This window comes from Poromitra crassiceps (assembly GCF_964638095.1).
Source record: "Poromitra crassiceps genome assembly, contig: HAP1_SCAFFOLD_325, whole genome shotgun sequence".
NCBI classification, from domain to species: Eukaryota; Metazoa; Chordata; class Actinopteri; order Beryciformes; family Melamphaidae; genus Poromitra; species Poromitra crassiceps.
In genome coordinates, this window is record NW_028152077.1 from 1607 (window position 1) to 25787 (window position 24181).

Genomic DNA, 24181 nt, shown 5'->3' on the forward strand with positions numbered 1-24181 from the left:
AGAGTGACAACCCTGTTGTCCTTCCACCTCAGAGCCAGGATCCCATCATCACTGGTGACGTGGTCGTATGTACCACGAGGGACAGCTTTTTTCTCCATCTCCTTGACGGACTTGAGTGGAGGCTGGCTTATTCTGTTGTCCCTGGCCGTCCCTGTGTACCTGCAGTTCTTCTCCTTGAGGTACCACACAATCTCCAGGCTGGTGAAGAAGTCAATATCAAGCCCAATTTGAATTATTTGTGAAGGAAAACAGTAACAGTGAAGTGTAGATCTACTGAAAACAAAGAATATTGACATATACATTGTAAATATATAACATGATTGACATATCAATTCTAAATATATAATACTAAGTGGAAAATAGCACTTTACTAAATTATATGGCTTACTAGATGGCCAAGTATGGCTTACTAGATGCATCGGGCGTATGTCTGTAAAAGGACACTCAGTCACTTGCACTAGTTTTACCATTAGGGGGCGTATTTGTAAAAAAATGCCTAAGTATGCCTTACTAGATGTATCGACCGTATGTCTGGAAAAGGACACTCAGTCACTTGCACTAGTTTTACCACATGTGGGCGTATGATCGTCTATGGGCACACCTGTTTTGCCTGTAAACATTTCACTAATTTCACTAATTCTGCGCACATGACACCTATTTCATCATTTAGCACCATCACTTCAATGTATAATGTGTGAGTTTCATCAACCTACCATGGTTAGTTTCAAAGTTCTGAAGCTTTTGTTGAGAGAAGGTACAAGCAGAAATGCTGATTTTCCACTTCCTGAAACACAAGGAAGTTCATGCTGCTCCAGACCTTTGCTGATTGGTCAGATACCATGACAACGCTATCTGTCATCAATCATGGTATGTGCTGATTGGCTGGAAGTAATCACATGTTTGCAAAACCTCACTAATTAGCATAGGGGAAACAGTTTGTGATGTCATGGGAAATTACCGAAAACGATGCTTCGCCCTATAAAGGGTTAATAACATTGGATATTTTAATAACGCTAGCTGCCGCAAAGTCCTACACTGCTGTCAATTTAATCAGTTGACAGAAAAGATCATTCTCAAAGCTGGCTAGATGTATGCTAGCAAATTCGGTAGCTAACGTTAGCATGCAGGACAACTTGCGCACTAGTTAATTGGCGAGTAGTAGCTAACAGTCCAACCAATGTATCTTGTCATCTGGTTAATGTTTACATTTAACGACTGACCTAAATACGTCTTTGGCACAAGACCGGGGAGTTTCTAAAAGGGGATGGTTAACGTTAATGCAAGGCCTGGCCAAAGACGTCCAGTGCCCGTTTTTACCTGTCCCCGATTTCAGAGGCTCTAGAAGGCTAATTTTTAAAGCTGTAGTGAAGTTACTCCGCACGGTTCGGCACGCAAGTGAACCGAGGATGAATTGCTAATTTAACCATCAGTGCGAAATACAGTTTAACTGCCGCTATTACTTTTTTGAAAGTGTAACAATTACGTTACATCTCCATGTGCAGTGAAAGGAGACGGATGCGTCAGGTTTGGGAAGGAGAGGGGGAGAGCGAACGACTGATTTATAATTGAGTGACATTCCATATAGGCTGTGAAGTTCGGGCATTTTCAGTCGTGTAACTGGGAAACTGGGCATGCTTGTTGTACTCATTGAAATAGATCACAAGATTGTGATGTTTATATGCAACTGAACCTACACGGCGATATGCTGCCTGGCTGCTGGCTTCCCCTCGAAAAACAGACAGAGACAGCTCCACTTGCTGTGAAGGCAGGGTGTGTTCAAACTGTAAAACGGTGTGCACCTTTTGCCACAGTTCCAAAGTTGTTTTCCTCCACGTAGTCTCGTAGAGACTGAGAACTGAGTCTATCCTCCACGATTCAATGCACCGCTGTTTCAGTTTGATACTGTGGTTCTCAACCTATGGTAAGGGTACCACCAGTGGTGGTACGCGGGGCTCCCTTCCTATACTCGGGCCTGGCTGAATTGGACCAGCTGTCTCTTTGCCTGTCTGTGGCATAGGCGTGTAATTAATCAGCTGTCTGCATCAGAGTCAAAGTAGCAGATAATTATTAATGGAGTTTATTTTGGCTATCTAAATGTTTTGGAGTAAATAATTATTACATTTATTTGTTTATTTAAATTCATATTCTTGTTTCTTTGTATAGGCTACCATAGGCTATGATGAGAACATCTGCACTGTTTGCATAGCCTATTTGAATATTTTTTCTTTAATCAAAGTAGCACATTTTAAAATTAATTAAAAAAAATGCTGATCCGAAAAATGATCCAATCCATGGCATCAAAACCGTGACACGATTCGATCTGTGAGTAAAATAGCCTACATGATGACACTGGAATTGTCCCCCTTTTTTATTTCATAGATAATAACATTGGATGTTTTAATGATATATTGACTGCCGAACTGGAAATGTCCCCGATTTTCATTTCAGAAATCTGGTCACCTTAAGCTAGCATGACATAGTTGTGGCCAATGCATGCCGTAGGTCCTCTAGTTTCATATGATACCAGTATATTCACTCTAGCTTATGAGCCCGCTAGACGAGAGCCTCTGAAAGACGGTAATCTCGGCCGCGGATGAGGATTAGAAAATCGGGGACATTTTCGGGGACAGCTCCAGCCGGGGACAGCTCACTAAAAATGGGGACTGTCCATCGAAAATCGGGGACGTCCGGTAACCTTAAATTAGACGCTATTTGTCTGTTTCTTTGCATTTTGTTGCTAACTGAACTCACTGCTACTAGTGCAGCAGGCAGCATCTTGGCTGAGTGAAAATGTCTTGATAGTTATTGCTCATATGTCTATTTTTATTCCTCTCCATTAGAAACGGAATAGTCATGAGTGGTTGAAGAAAATACATTACATTACATTCAATGTAACGTACTTTCGTGTACACTTTTATCCAACGTGAAATACAATATCACATTTGTCAACAATACAGAAATCAACTATACAACGCAGTCAATGACAGCAATGTTTTGATGGAATAAAGTAGCACTGTAGAAAGTAGTTTGAGGAGGAAAGGAACCTTCCCCATCTTTCTTCTTTTTAAAAGAGGGAGAAAGCTGGAGTGTAGCCTGAAAAGTTGATTAGTTATACATTAGTTACACTATTCAATTATTAACAACTATTCTACCTGTTTTAAGAAAAATTAGTACCTCAGCTGAATCTAAAATCATGTATTGCTTCTCTGTTGTAGGATGGCAGAAAAACAAAGTCCTACTTTTAAGGAGGTGACCTTCTCCCACCTCGGTCACAAAATGAACGAGCCAGTCTTGGGTCACCTCTGTGCCAAGTTTGGTGAGGTGGAGGAGATGGAGCTCCTGTTCCACCCTAAGACGTGGCAGAACCTGGGCCTTGCCAAGGTGCTGTTCACCAGCACCAGAGGAGCCATCGATGCTGTCAAAGGCCTGCACAACACCTCGGTCATGGGCAGCATCATTCATGCTCAACTCGATATCGAAGGTAATATAACGCCTTATCTGTGGCGCCTTGAAAGATTGAGCTGATTCTGGTTAGCAGATTGTCAGTGATGCTGCAGACACTTAGCTGTGTGATTTATACAGGAACTCATGAAGAACATAATGTAATATGTAATAAAACTTTCAATTCATTGAAAGAAATGTGATTTATCTGCGTTTTGCATAGATATTACGCCTACGCATGTCAGATTGTCAGGCAATAGCAGTTCTAAAAGCCTTCATTTAGTTTAAGGGCAGGGAAATGTGCAGCAGGCATGGATGTCTTCTTGTGTGTGTAGACAATAGAAGTTGCAAAGCAATTCCATTTAGTGGCTTTCAAAGCACCTTATCTCCAAGTTGAAAGGTTGATGTTTTGTATTTATTTTGTGTTTGTCTCATCAGTTTTCTCCAACAGCTTGCCAATAGTCATGCTAGAAATATCAGTTAGGAGTCACGTCTAACATTCTTGCATGGTTGACATTGACTTTCAACTTCCAGTTCAGACCCTGGATCATACATGTAGGCTTCTGTGTTCTCTCACTATTTCAGTTTTAGATACTAGATTTAATTAGCTGCTCAGATCATCTGACCATCAAATCACCCTTGTAAACTTACCTGCAAACACATTGGGAAATATATATCATGCACACTGAATTACATCCGACAGTGTTTGACTTGAATGCTACAGATGATGTTAAAACCTAATAGTAAGAGCATCTGACTGACATCTCAGACTGTTAATATACGTCACAAGTTGTCCCTGTGTTTATTTTTGTGTGCCTTTGTTTTGTTACAGGCCAGCAGAGGAAGAAGTATTACGACCTGATGGTAGGCTGTTCCTACCCTCCTCAGACGGTCCCCCTCGGAGGCAAGGTTCTGACAGAGGGGCTGCACCCTCCGGCCACCACACAGCCTGGCACGGTACAGTTGCAGCATGATTATCACTGCAATTCTTTAATGATCAAGATTCAGCATCTCAAATGTACTCTGTGAATGAGTATTTAATTTACTCTGTGAATGAATATTGAAAAGCAGCAAAACAATTGAATGGCCATCACCTTCTGTAATTGATCTGTAATGAATCAAATCAAGTTGAGTTATGGAGGCTTTTAACAAACATTATTGTCAGACATAATTAATTGAAGATGTATTTCTCCTCACAGTCGTCAGATATCAGATGGAGGCCCTCCATCACCCCTTGCTCTGTGGGAACGGGCTACAGTGATCAGCACCTGGACATGCCCCCCATCTCCATGGCACGCCCCTACACTCCAGGCTCCTCTGCCTCCTCCCAGTGCAGCGGGACACCCTGCAGCTCTCCTTTCTCACAAGACTCGGGCTACACCTCCAGCAGGTTAGTTGTTTGATATTTAAACCCAACACATTCAAAACTCTTGATTTTTACCATGGCACTATTGCCACAGCGTCATCGTTGTCAAGACTAGAGGCAAATTCAGGTATTTGAGTCAGAGATGGGTACCTTCACTTCTCCATACCTGTACATGGTCAAACTGCATCACAGTTTACAATATTTGAAATCATTTCACGCATCATGTCTGTCCCCATTGAGCCGCGCCAAAATTAATACAAGTAATTAAACATAATGTTATTATCAAAACCAGAAATTTTGCTCACTGCGCACAATCGATTCCTGGGGTGGATACCTTGTTCATTGTTTAAAATCACTTTACTTTCTGTAGAAACAACTACAGTATATACTGTAGCAGTGATACTCAACCTGCGGCCCGCAACAGGGTTCGGAGTGGCCATTTTCTAATAATTTCAAGTTATAAATAAATAAAGTTTGACTGAGCTCCAGCTAAATTGTCAAGTACCACCGTCTGCTCGCTACCCAGGCACTTATGTATGTACTTAACCTAACTAACTATCCGGTGTGCACAACATTGTCAGATTAAACTCCGGCTTACACCCCAAAAACCTACAATACACTACAGAAAAATGTATATTGTTTGTTTATTAACTGGCCCCTGGCCTTCTATCATTTCACGAAAGTGGCCCCTGGACAAAGCAAGTTGACTATCCCTATATAGCATAATGCTGAATGAATTTTTTCCTATGTTATGCAGTAGGTGGCAGCAAAACCACACATTTAGCAGTAAGGCTTTGTCTAAAAACTTTAAGTTGTTTGACTGGTACACTGCGATTTGACACTGCGCCATCCTTTTGATGGATATGGGCAATTTCAATTTGATATTATTTACAGTTGGGTCCATATATAGATTTGGACATTGGACACCATCGTCATCATTTTGGCTCTGTACACCACCACAATGGACTTGAAATGATGTGCTGTAACTGCAGACACCTAGCTTTAATTTGAAGGGATTTACATCAAAAGCAGGTGTACTGTAGGAATTACATGACATCCTAAGGGCTCAAATTACATTTGAAGGGACCAAATAAGTCATTGGACAAACTAACATAATCATCCAATTGTCCAATGATTTCTGAAGCATTTGGCTGAATATGAGCAGATAACATTGCCCGGAACACTTCAGATTGTTGCGTTATGTTTCATGTCATGTTGTGTATGCTTCACCCTCTGCCTGTCACTCACAACACCCGATCCTCACTCCACATCCAACTCAAAATTCCCAAATCCACCACTTCCCTTGGCCGTGCATCATTCCAGTTTGCTGCCCCCTCTGACTGGAATGCTCTGCAAAAAACCCTCAAACTGGACAAACTCATCTCCCTCTCTGCCTTCAGACTCACTATTTCAGACACCCTCACTGATTCTTGTTCATGCTTCCCTTCTCTGTAGGGTAGCACTGGCATCACTTCCATTACACACCCCCTCTGTCCACCTTTACTTGTTTTTATGCCCCCTTGCGCTCATGTCTGTTCACTTTCTGATTTTATACCTCTCTGTGTTATTGTTGCTGTCCTTGCGTTGTTGTGTTATGTGCTTTTTACTGCTGTGTTTAATGCTTATTGTTGTTTTGTTGCATCTCATTTAATTGTCGATTTTAATTGTAGTTTTATGTGCTTTGTTTTTAACATGTTTTGATCTTTTAGCCCTCCTCCCTTTTCCCCTTATGAGGCAGGCCGACATTGTAAATAAGAATTTGTTCTTAATTGTCTCGCCTGGTAAAATAAAGGTAAAATAAAATAAAAGTTTATTTAGGCTACATTTTGTAACTACAACACTGCAAAAGCATGCTTATATGCTAAAATATGTCAATTACATTATGAATCTGAATAGACAAGTGTAACTTTGCATTGATACCAAATTAAATGACTTCAGACTCATACTGAATTACTTCCCCAACTATTTTTCCCTGCAATCCATATCTTGCATAATTTCCTATTGATAATGACTCTTCACTCTGTTTAGGAGTGACACCTCTGACGAGAGCTTCGACGACAGCCATGTTGGAACAGTCATCAAGGTTGAAACAACAACGGTCATTCCACCTGATGTGCTTCACTCCATCCCAGCCACCCAGCTCTCCACACACATCGATGCAGCAGTAGGTGTTGTTAATGGTTCCTCAGTGGCTTGTACAGTAAACATAGTAACGTCATGACAAGAACTTATTTAAATTATGAAATCAATTGTTTTTGAGAGTACACGCATACAGAAAGGGGGTCCTAACAGCTTTCCCATTACAAAGTAGGAAACATTTGGACTTTTCCTCCGAAACTTGGTTGGATGTTTGGTACTTCAGTAAATGTAACCCACTGCTCAATGACTGAAGCGTATTGATGTAAATCTGTTGCTCTGTGCAGGTGGATGAGGCCTGGTTTCCCTTCCTCAGCGACAGTGAAGACGGCAGCAGCTCTGAGAGCAGCTCTGACAGCAGTGACTCTGACAGCAGCTCTGACAGCAGTGACTCTGAATCAGGTTAGCTGCTCTCCTCAGCACTTTTTTGATTTTTGATTTTGCCTTTATTTAAACTGGTAAATCACATTGAGACTGAGGGCTCATTCTCAAGTGTGACCTGTTCAGACAGCAGCAGGTACAACAGTTACAATTAACAGACAGACATGGTGACGTTTTAAAAACAAACAAAAAAGCAGGTTTGCTAATGTGTATTTCAGGGTTGTTTAATGTGAACATGACAGCTTTCCCTCTGTGTGTAACAGATGAAGCCATGTCAACACAGCTAGGCTACGTGGGGCGCCTGAGTGACACCAGCAGCTCGGAGGAAGACTGCAGCGATTCAGGAACAGGTTAGCTGCTCTCCTCAGCACCACTCTTCACTTAAGAGAGAGAGAAGCTACAGTATAGGCGTGTCCAAAGTCCGGCCCGGGGGCCAATTGCGGCCCGCAGACCGATTTTAAGCCGTCCTCGGCTTGTCTCTCACAATATACTATATGTGGCCCTCCACACAGTAAGCTATTGGTTCATCAAGCAAGTTCAATTTGCGTTTCTTCAGTTCACCTAACGACAACAGCACTATCATACAGTTTGTAGACAAGCGCCAAGTAGGAACAACACAGGCAGAATCATGTTTTCTCAGATGGTAAACAAAATCCTTAAAGTACAATTGTATTGTATGTGATTTTTATTGATTTATTTTTAATAACCTATATCAGTGATACTCAACTTGTGGCCCATGATGGAATTGCATTTTTTTTTTTATAATAATAGAGTGCACCTGAATGCAACATGCAAGATACCCCCTGAATAAGTGTCCAAATGTTCATGTCATTCTGGCCAATACTCCACTTCTGTTATAGCATTTCAGTCTGGAATATGGAATATCTTTCAATAATCTATGATTTAGCTGCGGAATTGTCAAATACTGCCGCCTGCTCGCTACCCAGGCACTTATGTATGTACGTAACCTAACTAACTTAACCTAACTATCCGGTGTGCACAACATTGTCAGACTAAACTCCGGCTGACACCCCAAAAACCTACAATCCGCTACAGAAAAATGTATATTGTTTGTTTATTAACTGGCCCCTGGCCTTCTATCATTTCACGAAAGTGGCCCCCGGGCAAAGCAAGTTGAGTATCCCTGACCTATATGATGCGAGAGGCAGCTGACCCCCCGCTATTTTCACGTGATCTAACCTGGGCCCCATTCAAAAAAGTTTGGACACGCCCGCCGATATTGCTACAGTTCACCTGTGTGTGTAGTTTATAAATATGTTGACAATGTTTGTCTGTAACTGTGTTTTACTGATGTGCTCCTCACATATTGTGCTGAAGAGAATTGACTTTATTTCTTCGACAGATTGGTCTGCTGCGCTTTCAGCAAAGGAGACAGCTGCTTGTCCTCCAACTTCTCCATCCCTGAGATCTCCTTCCAGTCTACGTGAGACCAACTCCTTCCAGCCTACGTGCAAAGGTGACTACTTGGTGTCTTGGTTATTAAACCATTTTTACATGTTCCTTTTTTTTCCTTCTTCATTATTTCATGCACACTTTCATATCTTTACACTTTCATATCTGCCCTCAAGATATGCACAGCTGTCACAAAGCCATCCCAGATTATTGGAGTAAAACATTCACATTTTATTTAACTTATGCCTGACATGCTCCTTCAATACTACTATACTGTTGGCTTCTGATAAGCCATTCAAAGCAAAAATAGATCAAATGTTATACAATTGAGATGTGGGCTAGATTGGTATTTGCAGTTTTTTGATGAAACACCACTGTATGGTGCTGTGCACACAGGACATGTGTATTTGAGCTGCCAGCGCCTTTCTGCAATTCATTCTCTATGGTACGGACACTCTAGGAGCGCTCCTCTTTCAAGGACCGCACCTGGGGCCGGTTGCACCAACTGGTCTTACACTGGTCTTAAGCTAATTTGGTCGTAACTTTACGACCTAACAGCTACGCCGGTTGCACCAAGACGACTTAAGCCTTATTTTCACTAAGACCAGGCGTAACTCCTACGCCTCGTCAGGAGGAGGCGTAGAGCCTGCCTGTAACAGAGATCTCCGCGGAGACCTTTTTGACCGTCATCGTCGTAACACCGCCAGTTCGCCGTCTTTGAAAGCACGACGTTAGATTATAACTAACTAGTTAACCTAACCCGCCTTCCAAAATGTTGCCGTTAGTTTTTTAGAAGTTAATACATAGAATTGGGAACGTTACATTCAATTTCATTCAGACTGACTCTGTCTGCTCAATAGCCGCCATTTTTCCCCCGGAGCGAGGGAGGATGGGAGGAGGGAGGGTGTTTTACAGTAGTGGCTGAGAGAGCGTAGTGGCTCAGTGCTCCAAGCAGGTCGCGAGGCACATTTTTTGCAACATCATCCAATCAGCGTGCATTCCCTGGCAATTCACATGGACGCGCATTGCTACGACCAGCATAGTTAAGACCAGACATAAGCCGTGTTGGTGCAACAGGCGTAAGTCCATGGTCTTAACTAAGACCGACGTAGGAGTTACGACCAGGCATAGTTAAGACCAGTTGGTGCAACCGGCCCCTGGTGTTTAAGCGCTCTTGGCGGCTAGTTGTTTTTTTGCCGGAGCGCTCCGGGCGTCTCAAGCTGAAAAAAGTTCAACATTTGGAGGAAAAGTGCGCTGCTTGTCATAATGTCACTCCTCCTACCTGTCCTCCTGCCAGCGGGATCTTCAACCTCCGCTGCTGCCAGAATTGCCAATAATCTGGCTTTCATGTTTACAGTGCGAACAATCAACAACATCAAACAGACGAAACCAGCTGGCTACCTGCCGTGTGTGATGTGTGTGTGTGTGTGTGTGTGTGTGTGTGTGTGTGTTTGCGAGCGACTGTGCGTGTGGTTTATAAATATTTTGACAATCTACATTTATCTGTAACTGTTTTACCGATGTACTCCTCACATACCAGTATTGTGTTAAAGGTAATTTACTTTACTTTATTTCTTCAACAGATTGGTCTGTGCTTCTAGCGCCCCTGACCGCTCCGTGGCCTGCACCTGCCCTGGACCGCTTGACCAACAGCCTTGAGGTACTTCTGATCACACAGCAACACTTTTTTAGTCCACTGTTGTCTGTGACATTCAAATGTGAATGACACCATTTCTGTCACTCTGGAGCTCTCCGTGGTGCTGAACATGTGCTGAACACTAATTATTATTTTTCTCTCCTTTCAGCCACTGTTGCTGTCCGTCGAGGCATTCACAGGTAGCCCTCCGCCCGCCACCTCCTCTGCCTCTTCCTGCTCCAAGAGGCCAGCGTCTGCCTCCACGCCGCTGTTACCGCAGAAACGCAGACGGGTAAGGAAGATGAATTTCTCTAAATCCATTTTTGTTCTATTAGTTTTCTAATTTCTCATCGTCTTCTAATTTAATTGTTTTACGTTTGAAAAGTTCTCTGCAAATGAGGCTTAGTGATTTTGTAAATATGTCGCTCTGTGCAGGTAGTCGTATGCGAGGAGGAGGAGGCCGTCTTCCTAAGGAAAGCCTGCAATCCGAAGATGGTCTCCTCAGGACCAAAGAGAGCATTGCAGTGCAATCAGGTAACACACACACACACACACACACACACACACACACACACACACACACACACTCACACACACACACACACACACACACACACACACACACACACACACACACACACTCACTCACTCACTCACTCACTCACACCACACACACACTCACTCACTCACTCACTCACTCACACACACACTCACACCACACCACACACACACACACACACCTCAAAGCTTCCACACAGGCTACTTGAGAGAATAAAGCAGCGTCTTGGTTTGTGATGAAAGGCTTTTGCAGGTTTTTGTCTGCTGGATCAGCTCCAAATGACGGCAGGTTTTTCTGTGTTGAGTTCCATCTGAAGTGTTTTCCCAGAGGTCAAATGATGACCTCATTTACCCCCCAGCATCAAATAACACAACAGCAGTCTAAATGAAAGTGTCTGTTGTTCTCTGCATCACAGCTGGCTCCCATGGACAGCAGCTCCTCCATCAAACCATCTCAGAGCTCCTCCCAGTCCCGCCCCACAGCACCCACAAGCTACACACGCAAGCCACAGGGGGGCAAAAGTAAGTGTTGGGAGTCAGAGTGTGTGTGTGTGTGTGTGCGTGCGTGTGTGCGCGCTCAGTCAACGGAAGTGAAAAAATATGACATTAGTTATCAAAAGGAGAACACAGAATAGCCTAAATGTGTGAGATTTTGTTAAAGAGATAGTCCAGAGATACAGTCGTTTTGTGGAATGTTTTTCCCACTTTCCCAGAGTCAGAACAAATAGATGCCTTCAGACACACCTATTTATGCATTTGGTTTAGTCTGAGGCATCATGTCAAACAGCAACATCAGGCTATCTTGTCTCTGGGATAAATAACATCATCATGATGCCATAGAGCAGGGCTATTCAACTCACTTGTTCCGGGGGCCACATTGTCAGAAACCTAAGGGACCGGGGGCCGGACCGTTCCCTGAGCCATTATATGTATATATAATATGTGTTCTATTATTAAATAGCGGGCAGCGTCGAAGAAAATTTGATGTTTTTTGGACTTTTATCCATATTTAGAAGAATATTTAATTTTAAATGAACATTAGGATTATACTGTTGTGATGTCATTATTCAGTATCTTCTCCTTTTCTCACTCACTTTCATGTAACCACCTGCTCTCCCTTTAGTCGTTTTGACTCACACATTTGACTTGGGACTTCTCCTCAAAGACTTGAGACTTGACTTGGACTTGAGATTTGAGACTTTATTTTTATTCTCAAATACACTACTGCCGCATGCGCTGGGACGCGTCATCAGTGATGTTATCTGGGGTCGTAAGGTGTTTCGGGTCTGTCAACATCATACACCCTCGCCCAGTAGACCCAGCCGAGGCCAATTAAGACCCCGACTCACGTCCCAGAAGCCGCTCACGGATCAGCCTTACTACTCTGTCTGCAACGTTGCCCGCGGGAGGGGTAAGCGAGAACGCCCAATCCGCTGCAATAGAGCTAGTGCTACGCCGCAGTATTGGCCCTTCGGTGCATGGAGGATCTAGGCTCTGTGGGTTACTCCCGGCCGTGCTCCTCCTTCGTCTCACCAGACCCTCCCGTGGCAAAGGCAATCCAGAGGCTGAGAGGATGCCTCAAGGACGCCTCAAGAGGGCCTGTGCGCTGCACGTCATTTACCTGCGTCGAGCACCTCGCTCTAGCCTGGAGGACCCCAGGCCGCGCCGATCTTTGCGCAGATTTTCAGGAGGCTAATCCGTAGCGTTCGTGGATTTCTCCCTCACGAGAGAGCCAAGATGGGGTGCTAATCCCATCCCGTACCGGTTGCCGTCTCTCCGGCCGTCAACTGTCTCTCCAGCTCGTCACCAAACTATACTTGGTTGTCACCTAGTCTTTCCTAAGTGTCACTGGCCAGAGGCAAGCCAGGGTTCTATATTCTCAAATACACTACTGCCGCATGCGCTGGGACGCGTCATCAGTGATGTTATCTGGGGTCGTAAGGTGTTTCGGGTCTGTCAACATCATACACCCTCGCCCAGTAGACCCACCCAGTAGTTACACCCTTTATTTGTGTGTGTATTAACATTAAGGAAAGGTCTACTAATAATAATCTACTAATAATCAAATCAAGTCAACTAATCAATGCTGATGCTGTATGCTAATAGAGTGAGGATAATACAGTAGCCTACATGCTTTGAATCCCTTAGTTTTAGATCTGCAGTGTTCTAAGCAGACTGGATGACATCCAGCAGATGATAGAACGCTCATCCATAAGAGACTTGAGACTTGACTTGGATTCTAGCTTAAAGACTTGAGACTTGACAAAGACTTGAGACTTGACTTGGACTCTAGCTCAAAGACTTGAGACTTGACTTGGACTCTAGTTCAAAGACTTGAGACTTGACAAAGACTTGAGACTTGACTTGGACTCTAGCTCAAAGACTTGAGACTTGACAAAGACTTGAGACTTGACTTGGACTCTAGCTCAAAGACTTGAGACTTGACTTGGACTCTAGCTCAAAGACTTGAGACTTGACTTGGACTCTAGCTCAAAGACTTGAGACTTGACTTGGACTATAGCTCAAAGACTTTTGAATGCAGTGTTAGAAAACATTCACATAAGTTTCTATTTGTTATTGATGAGTAACATTACAAGCAGACATTAGAAAAGAGTGAAAAGGTCATCACCAGGTGACGTTCCCCTGGATTCTGGAAACGCATGTAACAAATGCTCTGAATTGTGTTTTGAGACTGTCTATTTGACTGTTTCCTTCCAGTCATCTCTTTAATCATCTCTCTCTCTCTCTCTCTCTCTCACAGAAATCAGCCCCCTGATGGCCAAAAGTATCAGGGACTTTAAAAAAAAAAAACACTGAGGTAGCACTGGGCAAAGAACACATCACATCAACCAAAGATGACTGTTCCCTGATTCCCCTCTCCCAGATTAATGACAAATGCTGCCATATGGTGTCACTGTAAATAGTTATTTTATTAGATTTTAATACATTGTATATGGTATTTCTTAATCAAATTTACTTTTTTTGTTTTTACAATGTTTTCTACTTTTATGTTCACTGTAAATAGTTATTTTATTAGATTTCATTGTATATGGTAATTCTTAATCAAATTGACCCTTTTTTATGTTTTTACAATGTTTTCTACTTTTCTACTTTTTTTCTACTTTTATGTTCAAAATAGTTATTTTATTAGATTAAAAAAGTTATATGGTCATTTTTAATCAAATTTACTTGTTTTAAACTTGAGTACAATTTACAAATGTTTTTATAATGAATTTGTAATGTTTTTGTGTTTTTGTTAATTAAATTAAATGTTTTGCCCTGATTTATGTCGAGAGTCATTTTTGTGTTGTGTGATTGAAATGTCCTGTGCAGTGGTGTTTGGTGGCAAGTGATCACAGAGCACGTTTTTGTATCTGTCATGGCTGTGTGACATTTTGTTTTCCTCCTCATGTTATGAGTGTGAAGTGGCAAACATGCTACATTGTGTCATTTCTGGTTTTCCAGCAAGGCACGATTATTCCTTCAAAATCAAATATTTAAAAGCTGCGGGCCAGTGCAGGATTTGCTTTATCTTGTATTATTATTACAGGATGAGGTCAACTGGGTTGGGAGGCTGCTCACTGTCTATTTGACCACTTTTTGTCCACCACCGGGGGGCTATGGATCTCCATCTGTCCATGTTGACTCTGTTACCGCACATCACTGGGGGACACCATGTTTACTATTTGTTGACTTGTATTACTTTTTGAGTCAGGCATTATCATTATGGTCTGTGGTTGGGTCATTTCTAGAGTGGAGACTGGGGATGTTGGTCTACTATGAATCCTCCATTCAATGGAAAGGAATTGCATACGATTTCCCCATTCTTTAGGATCGAGTTGTACAATCTCTCTCTACAACCCAGCTGGCACAGGTTACCTGGAATAGCCCATTTAAGGCTTCTCATTCATGTGTCACAGATATGAAACTACCTTCTCTCTCAATCTTGTCTTTAAGCCTTCTCATTCTTGCCACAGATATGAAAATACTAAATATCATTTAATGTAGTTGATGCAATAAAATTATGAGCAATAAAAACAAACTACAGTTAGAATTGCAGATTTTGGGGAAATTCATTGCTGAGGGAATGAGTCCAATGTCGTATTTGAAATCATCAGACAAATCATTTTTGTTATCAGTGTCAGTAGTAAATTCTAGACTGTCTCTTACAAATCAAGAGACATTGATATTGCTCAGAAAAAACACCACATCTAGGTGTCTTTTGTGTTTCTGGTGAATAAAACAATATTTGACTGAGTATTTGGTTGTGTGATCAGATAGTCACACTGCGATGTGCATTCCACGTACAAAGAGTACTATTATATTGGACGAGCACGTAAAAAAAAGGTGACAGCTAATCTATCCTTCAATTGCAACACCAGCACACACAGGCAGCAAGCCTGCTGCCATTTTGGCCTGAAAGAGACACCTCTGATTCGCTGTCACGGTCATGTGCTGTTGTCCCATTGGCCAAAAAAAGTAAGTGTTTCAACCATTCTTCCCTCCAACACTCTTTGGCATTTCTTCCCTCCAACACTCTTTGGCAGTTTGTGCCTGCGCACGCACGCCCACCTTCCCCAAACAATTGTTTGTTTTAGCAGCCATGGAGACAGTACAAGTTTGCTCTCTGAAATATGAAGCATGTTTATCCCTCTGGCCATGAAAAAAGAAGAAGTGTGACATGTGTTACTTGCACACTATTGTTGTTGTAACCGAGCGTTTTGGGTTCTTTATATATTGTTTATATGATGAAATAATGAGTCAGAGACCGCTTGTTGTTGGGAGCTGCTGCCACTTCTTTACTTGGTCAGGGGCGAGAGCGATAGAGAGTGAACACACTGTCCACTTCCGTTTCCGGACAGACCAAATCACCGTGACGTCACCATGTAAACAAATTTACTTCCGGGTACCACTTGGGGAAGGCGGCAGGTTTAAATGTGCGTGTTGTCAAATAAATGCTGTCAAACCCTCTCGTTGTTTTCGGCCGACTACTTTCAATTTAAATGGTTAAACGGTTAGTAAACATGCTTGTCCGACGTATCTAGCCTTTCTTCTGTGTTTGTTTTATGTAGTGTTAGCTAGCTAATAAGGTTTGTTTGTCTGTCAAACTCGCTGTTTTGCAGACTCGTTAACGTAGAAGAGCCTGGTGACGCGAGGTTACGTTAACGTTACAAACAGAGCTACTGACGCCACGTTAATTTAATTTAGCGTCAAGTCTACTCTGGTCTGGTCCAACAGGTAAATTAGCTAGTCTGGTCTCCACTAACACAATCACACCATACCCTCAACAAGGACCATCCACGGGACCCCTAACCCTACAGGACATACAAAGTGAAAAGACATAACAGTGAGAAATATGCTCATGACAGTGAGAGGAAAACACGGTAGAAGTGGCTCCAGGGCACCGATGTACGTAAATGGAGGCAGACTTCTGCTGTCCTCTTCCGCTCTATTGCACAACCATAACCACAGTCTCAGTACAGTATACGTTTTCAGTGCATGTCATTGGCTGTCACCACCTGTGATGCCTTCAGGTAACATCCTAAATTACCACGTTATACAATTGAGAGCATATTTCTCTTTTATATCAACACAAGCTGCGTCTTCCACTCCACATCATGAAAAATACCCATAACGTAAATTAAAGTGGTCTTAAAAATAACTCTTGTTGTATTCTCCTTAACTTCATGTTGGTATAAACATTCTTATCTGGTTATCAATGGTAAAACATGCTTCATCTAGTTAAATAAGGGTTTTAGCCAGGACTCTTGACCAGGACTCCCTGGAAGAAGAGATCTTGTATCCCAATGGGACATTCCTGGATAAAAAAAAAAAAAGTAATCCAAAAGTAACTGAAAGTAATCCCTACTTTACTTTTAAATAGTGGTAATCGGATTACGTTACTAAGTACAATTTTTAACAAGTAACAAGTAACTTTAAGGGATTCCTATTTAAAAGTAACCTACCCAACCCTGAACACATTTAAAGCAACCAAAGTTTTTGGCTATCTGCATTTTGTGTGTGTGTCACACAAAGGCACCTAGAGTCTAGGTGCTTGGCTGTTCACCTCATCTGTCTAGATCCTAGACAGATCAGACTAACCAAGATGAGCCTGCCAGATAGCCTTCTGGACTAGAGTAAGGAAGAAACCAGGTCATCTAAGTGAACATGTATCTGGGGAAGAGAGTGAGGATCAGGTATCAACAAACACATTACTGTTACAGATTGATGTGTAACCTTCACCAGACATTCAGAGAAGCTGTAACCTCAACTAACTTGAAGGAATGGGTTGAAAGAAAATCACACATTTACTCTAACCAACTTGCCTGAGTGAGAAAGCAGTGGGGGGTAGATGGGTGTATAGGATGCGATGCAATACTGTACCTTTGTCCACAAGTGGGAAATTCACTTGTTACAGCAGCTCACACACAGAAAATTGACACGTTAAAAGAACTCTAAAAGTAAACACAGATATATCCAATATACACACTGTTGTAGAAAATTGAAGTTCCATTGGCATAAGCTATAATTGCATACGCATAATTAATGGTATGACTTATTAGTGACATCTCACACATACATTCACCCCAGTGGCATTGAGGATTTCTCCCTTTTGCTGAAACAATGGAACTTCAATTTTCTACAACACACACTAAAAACAAAACAAAAAAATGCTGACCGCAAGTCGCACAGCATAGATTGAAGAATTGCACAGTATAGTATATTGCACAAAAAATAAATAAATAGTAAATGGACTGCATTTATATAGCGCTTTACAATGTGGCTACATTCACCCATACATAAAAAAAAAAAAATTGAGGTAGTGCAGATCAGCGCAAAACAACCGAGAACAATAAAAAAAAATGTAGAGGTACCGTAGTTCAGAACAGTGCAAAACAGCAGAGAACAGCAGCTAAAGTGACATTACAGTTTGTCAACTATTTTTTCAAAAAGGCAGAGGAAGCGCTCCGTCTTCGCCTCGCTCTCCTCGTGGCGCCTCTGCTCCCTCTCACTCTCCTTCTTCAAAAAATCCACTACGGGATTTTTCTTCATTTTTTTCTTTGGTGAAGGGGTTGGGGGACTGGCGGAGGTAGTGGTTGAGGGACCGTTGGTTGAGGTGGAGGGACCATCATCGCTGGTGGAGGGACCATCATCGCAGGTGGACGGACCATCTGCAGCGGTAGTTGATGAGGTGGAGGGACCACCAACACACATCGCCTGAAAAAAATAACCAGGTGACATGGTCAGGACTGAGTGACAACAACCATCTGTGGAGGGTGTGTGTGCGTGTGCATACATGCACGTGTGTGTTTTCACTAGTAATAACTTGCATGCCAACCTGCACACTCACCCTGTTAATTCCCAACTAAACACTAGTCAAAGGATAACAAAGAGAGGTCATTAGAAAGAAAGAAAGAAAGAAAATCTTTGTGAATAGGAATTGTTAATATTCACAGGGATGTATTATCGATCGGGCCTACCGGGCCCAGGCCAGGGGCCCAAGAGTTCAGGGGGCCCATAACCCAGAGCCTCTTCACAGGGCCACCACGTCTCTTGCCCAGGCCTGGGACCAACTGATCCCTTAGGGCCCCAACCGTTTATTTTTTATTAAATGTTCCATAAGTGTATGGACAATTATAGAGGGTTACTGTGCTTTTGGCTTTAATTGAGTCTACCTGTGCTGTAAATCCTGTGTTAGATACAAGTGAGTTTATTTCTTGTTATTGTGCTGTTGGCTTTGAGTGTTCAGGTGTCTGTGCTGTAAATCCTGTTGAGATGCAGGTGAGTGTATGTCTGGTCTTTTGCATATGTGTGCTGTGAGGGGGGCACTTCATACATCCAGACCCAGGGGCCCGGGCCCCTCATGTCATAATCCACCTATGAATATTCAGAATTGTCCACAAGGATGTATTGTGTATTGTGTAGGATGTAAGGGTGTATTTCATTTGATGATAGTCAAATAAACAGACTGAATATCAAGTTTTAATATTGATTTACCATTATGTTTTAAACACACATTCAAGCACAGGAAGAGGAACAACCGACATAATTCATTCAAGGATAACCTTTACTGTACATTTTAAACGCTGCATGTAAGATTCATGTTTTTATTAGCTCAGCACACACTTCAGACACTCACACATTTCAGGTACTGTAGCTTAAGCCTCCACATAACAGTCAAGTTCAGCCGTATCCAGCAGACACACACCTGCTCTCTGTGTGGACATCTTCACCGCATAGTGGATCAGGCCTGAGGGCGACCCCCTGCTGTTATCAGTTATATATACTCTTCTATATAAACTACCTCTAGCGGTTGGAGGTAGTTTATAGGCTGGAGTCAAGCCTATGTACTGTACAGTACATGTTACTCTGCCTCAGAATAGCCTAGTTCATATTAATGTGACACTACTGACACTTATTAATATCAGATCACACTCCAAGAAGACTTGACAATGATTTTATTGCTTCTACAAATTCTAACCCCCTGTGTGGCCCATGCTGGAATTGCAAAAAGAAGAGCAAATGCTCAGATATTGGTGGTTAAGACTGAATAATGACATCACAACTGTTAATTTAAAATGAGTTATTTCTCTAAATCTGGCTTCAAATGTCCCACATTTTTCGATGGCGCACGCGCCAGCCCTGCAGTGTGAAGGATATAATGGGATGTGTGGGAGCAGTGGAGGGAAATAAACTATACTGGTCCGTTTTTGAGAGAAACTGGACTAATAATTAACAAGACTGTAATGGAGTAGGGAAACATTGGATGGATTAGTCCAGAAGGAGGCGGTAATGCAACATCTTGGATGCCAACCGCCGTAAAACCAAACAAGAAGAAGAAGAAGAACACGATATTTTTTCCCCATGATAGCGAAGGCATGACCCGCCCCTCTCTGCCTCTGATTGGCCCAGCGTCAAACGTTCATCCAATCACATCCGCTTGGCCGAATGCAGTCAGCCAATCAGAGGCAGAGAGGGGCGGATCACGCCTTCGCCATCATTGGAAACAAATATCGCTTCCCGGACAATAGACCAGGAGGAAACTACGTTTCCCATGATTCTCAGCCGTTGCCGGTTGTCGACTTCCTGTTTACATTTTTTTCACTAGCAAGGATGTGCACGCCACTGTCAAAGAGTGGGAACGTTTGGCTTATTTATCCGAAATGGCTAAAAATAGTAACGTTGTGTGGTTACATAGCGGCGATATTTTACAAAAACGAGGTGAATGTCAATTCACTCGTACTGTACGGGCTTATTTTAGCCGAAATTGCTAAACATAGTACGGTATGTGGTTGCATAGCGTCCGCTTTTGTTTTGAAGGCTAAACGTCCAAACCGGAACTCTTATTATTTGGTCATTGAACGGTGCTTTCGCGGTCTCTCTCTTTCAAGATTCAAGATATTGTCACTCCGTTTTGTACAATTATGCACGTGTGAAATTATTATGCAGGGGGGCTCCATTACAAGACATAGGTAGGTACAAAGTCACAACAATTATTATGATTATTTTCAGTCTCTTTCGCTATGAACGGTGCTGGGCGGAAACAGGCAACAGCAGCTGGAAACAGGGAGGGAGGGTGTCATGGAAGCGCCCACGGTCTCATCAGGAAACTCGTGAATACATTGTTGAGATCACTAAACTAACTATAGTGACCAAGTGAGTATCTCACAAGGTGATGTAATAGAGACGAGCATAGCACAGTAGGATCTGTCTGTGAGTGATGGTTATTCTCCTGTTCCACTCACTGTGACGTGGAACCCTGGATCTGTCTGTGAGTGATGGTTATTCTCCTGTTCCACTCACTGTGACGTGGAACCCTGGATCTGAGCTTCAGATGAAACCGCTCAATCAACTACATCTCTCGTCTCACATACTATTTACGTAACAACAGCATGGCCTGGCATGAGAGAAAGTTATGACGTTACTTATGACTGTTTTGTGTAGTCTTTCTGATTTATAACTTGTAGTGCAAAAGTTTTATGACAAATGGTGACTTTCCTGACATGACATGACTTGCAAAGTTATCTTTTAAATTGACAAACGTGTACCTCGTGGCACAATTCTAAATGATTGTCTCACTATTCACCACATTCATATTTTTTATCTGATCTGATTGTTATTCTATGGCTCAATCTCTGCTCAGCAGCTGTTCTTGTTTACATGTTCATGCTCAATCCCGCTTTGGTGTTTTGTTTCAGCCATGCTGGGCCTGATGTATGTTTACTGGACTCACCTCAACATGTTCCAGACTCTGAAGTACCTGGCCACCATCGGCAGTCTAACTTTCCTCGCCGGGAACCGTATGCTGGCCCAGAAAGCAGTCAAGAGGTACGCCTCCTGATGGCGCATGGCCACACAGGCCAACACATGGTTTCTAGAGAGCCCTTGATACCAGGAAGAAAGGCTGGTGGCCACTTCCAGATGGAGAAGGCCCCTGGTCCCCCTGAGGCCTCTCTGTAGTTCTTAAAGGGCCTATTCTGCACCGCTAGCTCCTCAGTAGGTTCCCCAGAGGCCGACGGCAACGCCAGGCTCTCTGCTAGTGGAGTGTAGCCTTCATCTGTAGAGGGCGCAGGCCTACTGGGACCAGCAGAGAAGTGCTTCCCAGGCAATGTTACCCAGGTTATGATCTGAGTGGGCAATTTCTTCAAGCCATCAACAATATGCAGAGCCCTCAAAAGGCTAGAGTGACAATTGTGCGCCCTGTATCGCTGGCTGAAGATGTCAGCCTGTAATTGCTCACCTTTACCCCAGATTAACCAATGACTCCTGTCATTTTTGCCATAGCCCATTTAACCATATTTTTTAGTAGATTGCAATTAATGATGGTCAGAAATGTCATTTTCATGTCCCAGCTAGTTTCCATTCTTCTTGTAGTTGGTGCCTCTTTTTAACCCCTCTCTCAACACCCTGCTGTAAATGTCTCTTTACTCCTCTTTCAGGATTGCCGCAGAGCAAAGTAGTAGGTTGGCAAAGTATAGGAGCCTACGATAAAGGCCTCATTTGTAACAAATGGTCGGGCTTCAAGGCTGAAGTAAGGGCATCCTCATGGACTGCATCCCAGTGCATCTCCATATGGCCGGCAGCGTGCATGGCTGTGTGGTGCTCACTCATTCTAGTGCCGAGTGTTCACGTGTATTTGACCTTTGACCTCCCCTGGTTTGCCTCTCACTCATCCCACCATGACCATTACCATCACGGCCGTGCCAGCACATTATTAATCCCTCCATTGTAGGCTTAGTGCCCATGGTTTTGGTTGTACCATACTGTTTAATTATGTTTTGTGTTCATGAGCCAAGATGTGCATTGTCCAGTGCTTAGACATTCACCTAGCCTGGTATCCTCCAGACCCATATGAATCGCAGTTGTCACACTCTTCATCTGGGCCTGGACCTACGCCCATCCACTGCGTTTATTCAGGACACATACTGTCTGGGACACCTGATTGGCTGGTCGACGTAGGCAGTGGGACCTTATTACATGTAAATAATTAATCTAACATTACGGATAATAATGCGATAACGCATTGCCGAGTGCTGCTAGCTAGGCTAGCTAGCTGTTAGCATGTTAGTTATGTGGCAGTAAAACGCCACTGAATGACCAGTTTAATATAACTGTCAACCAGTTCGAGTGACGCTCTTACCATAAAGCCCACCAGCTTTGATATATGTTGGCTATTTGTTGATATTTATAACAATATTGTGGCTCTAAAGTAAAAATGTTATCAATGCGGGCAGACTGTCATGGCGGCTGTTTCCGGTCTTCCAGCTCTGGACCAGAAAAGAGTTTAACAAAGTGAGAACAGACACACAACACTGCTGTCATTAGGCTGCAGTGGAATAATCGTTGCAACAAAGTATTCGCTTCAGGTCTTATCCATTTAAGTTCTTTGGCGCAGAATTGTCGAAGTAGTTCGATGATTGACACAGATACCAATCAGTTTGGGCTGAAAAATACGTGGCGGATAGCAAAGCGTCCAGACCCTAATGAAGGATTCATTTGGGCTGGTTACCAGGCTAACATTCACCATGAGAATCTCTGTGTTCTTGGCAAGTGACGTCTTTGTTGTGGAAGGCTGTACACAGTAATGCATGAGTCAGCCCTTGTCATCAGATGTTAAGTATGTGTGATGGTGATAGAAAATAAAATGTCTTATTCTCTCCTGTTGAAGTAACTCAAAGTATATTCTCTCTCTCTCTTACAGAATTGCAAGCAAATGAGGACAAGAAAATTAAAGAAGACACGGAGGAAGGTCTTACATTTTTTTCTTTTTTGTTTCCAAGGAGTCATTGAGGATCACATCAGACTGTTGAACATGGTATTTCATGAATCCAATTGACAATTTAAAAATGCAGTTTGTCCTTTTTTGCCACTCAAAAGAAAACGCTCACTGACAGATACTCCTACTGAGGGCTGTAAAGCGAACGATTGTTGCACTTCATTTTCCTGTGATGTTTGTTTTCTGACTGTCCGACATGCTAATGTTTTATCAGTGAGCTAGGATCATTATTTGTGCTTTTTCTTGATGGAATTTGAGTTGATTTGTGTTTTTTGTACATTCCTCTTTCCTGTTGCTCAACACCCGCTCTCATCCTGTAATGACGTTTAGCCATGCGTGTTTGCACCGAGGCTAAACCATCAACAGTAGCACTGACACATTCATCATTACTAACCATGCCCGTGTGTTTGCCTGTTCAGTGCATCACATATGGAGGATGAGAGGTGTTCTCCTCTCTGTTAAGAAGAGTTGATTTCCCCAAGAAAAAAAGTTTAAATAAGTTATCGGCAATTCTTCCAAAGGAGATCTTTTTGTAATGAAATGAGGAAATAAAGAAATTAAGATGATTTGAGTTTCTTCACGTTTTCTTTAGTAAGATGAGGAAACCACTGAGCAAATTTTGAAGAGACAGTCAAGCACTTAAGTATTCCTTTTCAATCAATAGACAGTGGAAAGCGGAAGTTTGGGAGATGCAGGAGTTCTAGTAGAATCTGATCCTAGACCAGCAGGAGTGCATCAGGTCTCGAGGTGCATCTTTACCCTTACACCAAGAGTGGGCCACACCCCCCCCCCCCCTACTGTGTTAGAATGAAAATATTTACTTACATAAAACAATTCACTTAAAAGCAGTATCACTAACCTACATTTTGCCGATGTGCACCTCTGCATAGGTCACTGATGAAGCATTGTATTATGTTATAAATATGGACCCAAGGCAGACTGACTTCAAAATGTAATAGATAAATAGTACTAC

At 42.7% G+C, this 24181-nt stretch overlaps 1 long non-coding RNA gene across 1 annotated transcript; it reads left to right on the forward strand.

Annotated features, from left to right (window-relative positions):
• Positions 1-20492: 20492 nt before the first annotated feature.
• On the forward strand, positions 20493-23748 carry LOC310771061. The gene is made up of 3 exons (XR_014552377.1): positions 20493-20588; positions 21131-21260; positions 23134-23748. It is a non-coding gene; the product is annotated as an uncharacterized lncRNA (long non-coding RNA).
• The last annotated feature ends 433 nt before the right edge of the window (positions 23749-24181 follow it).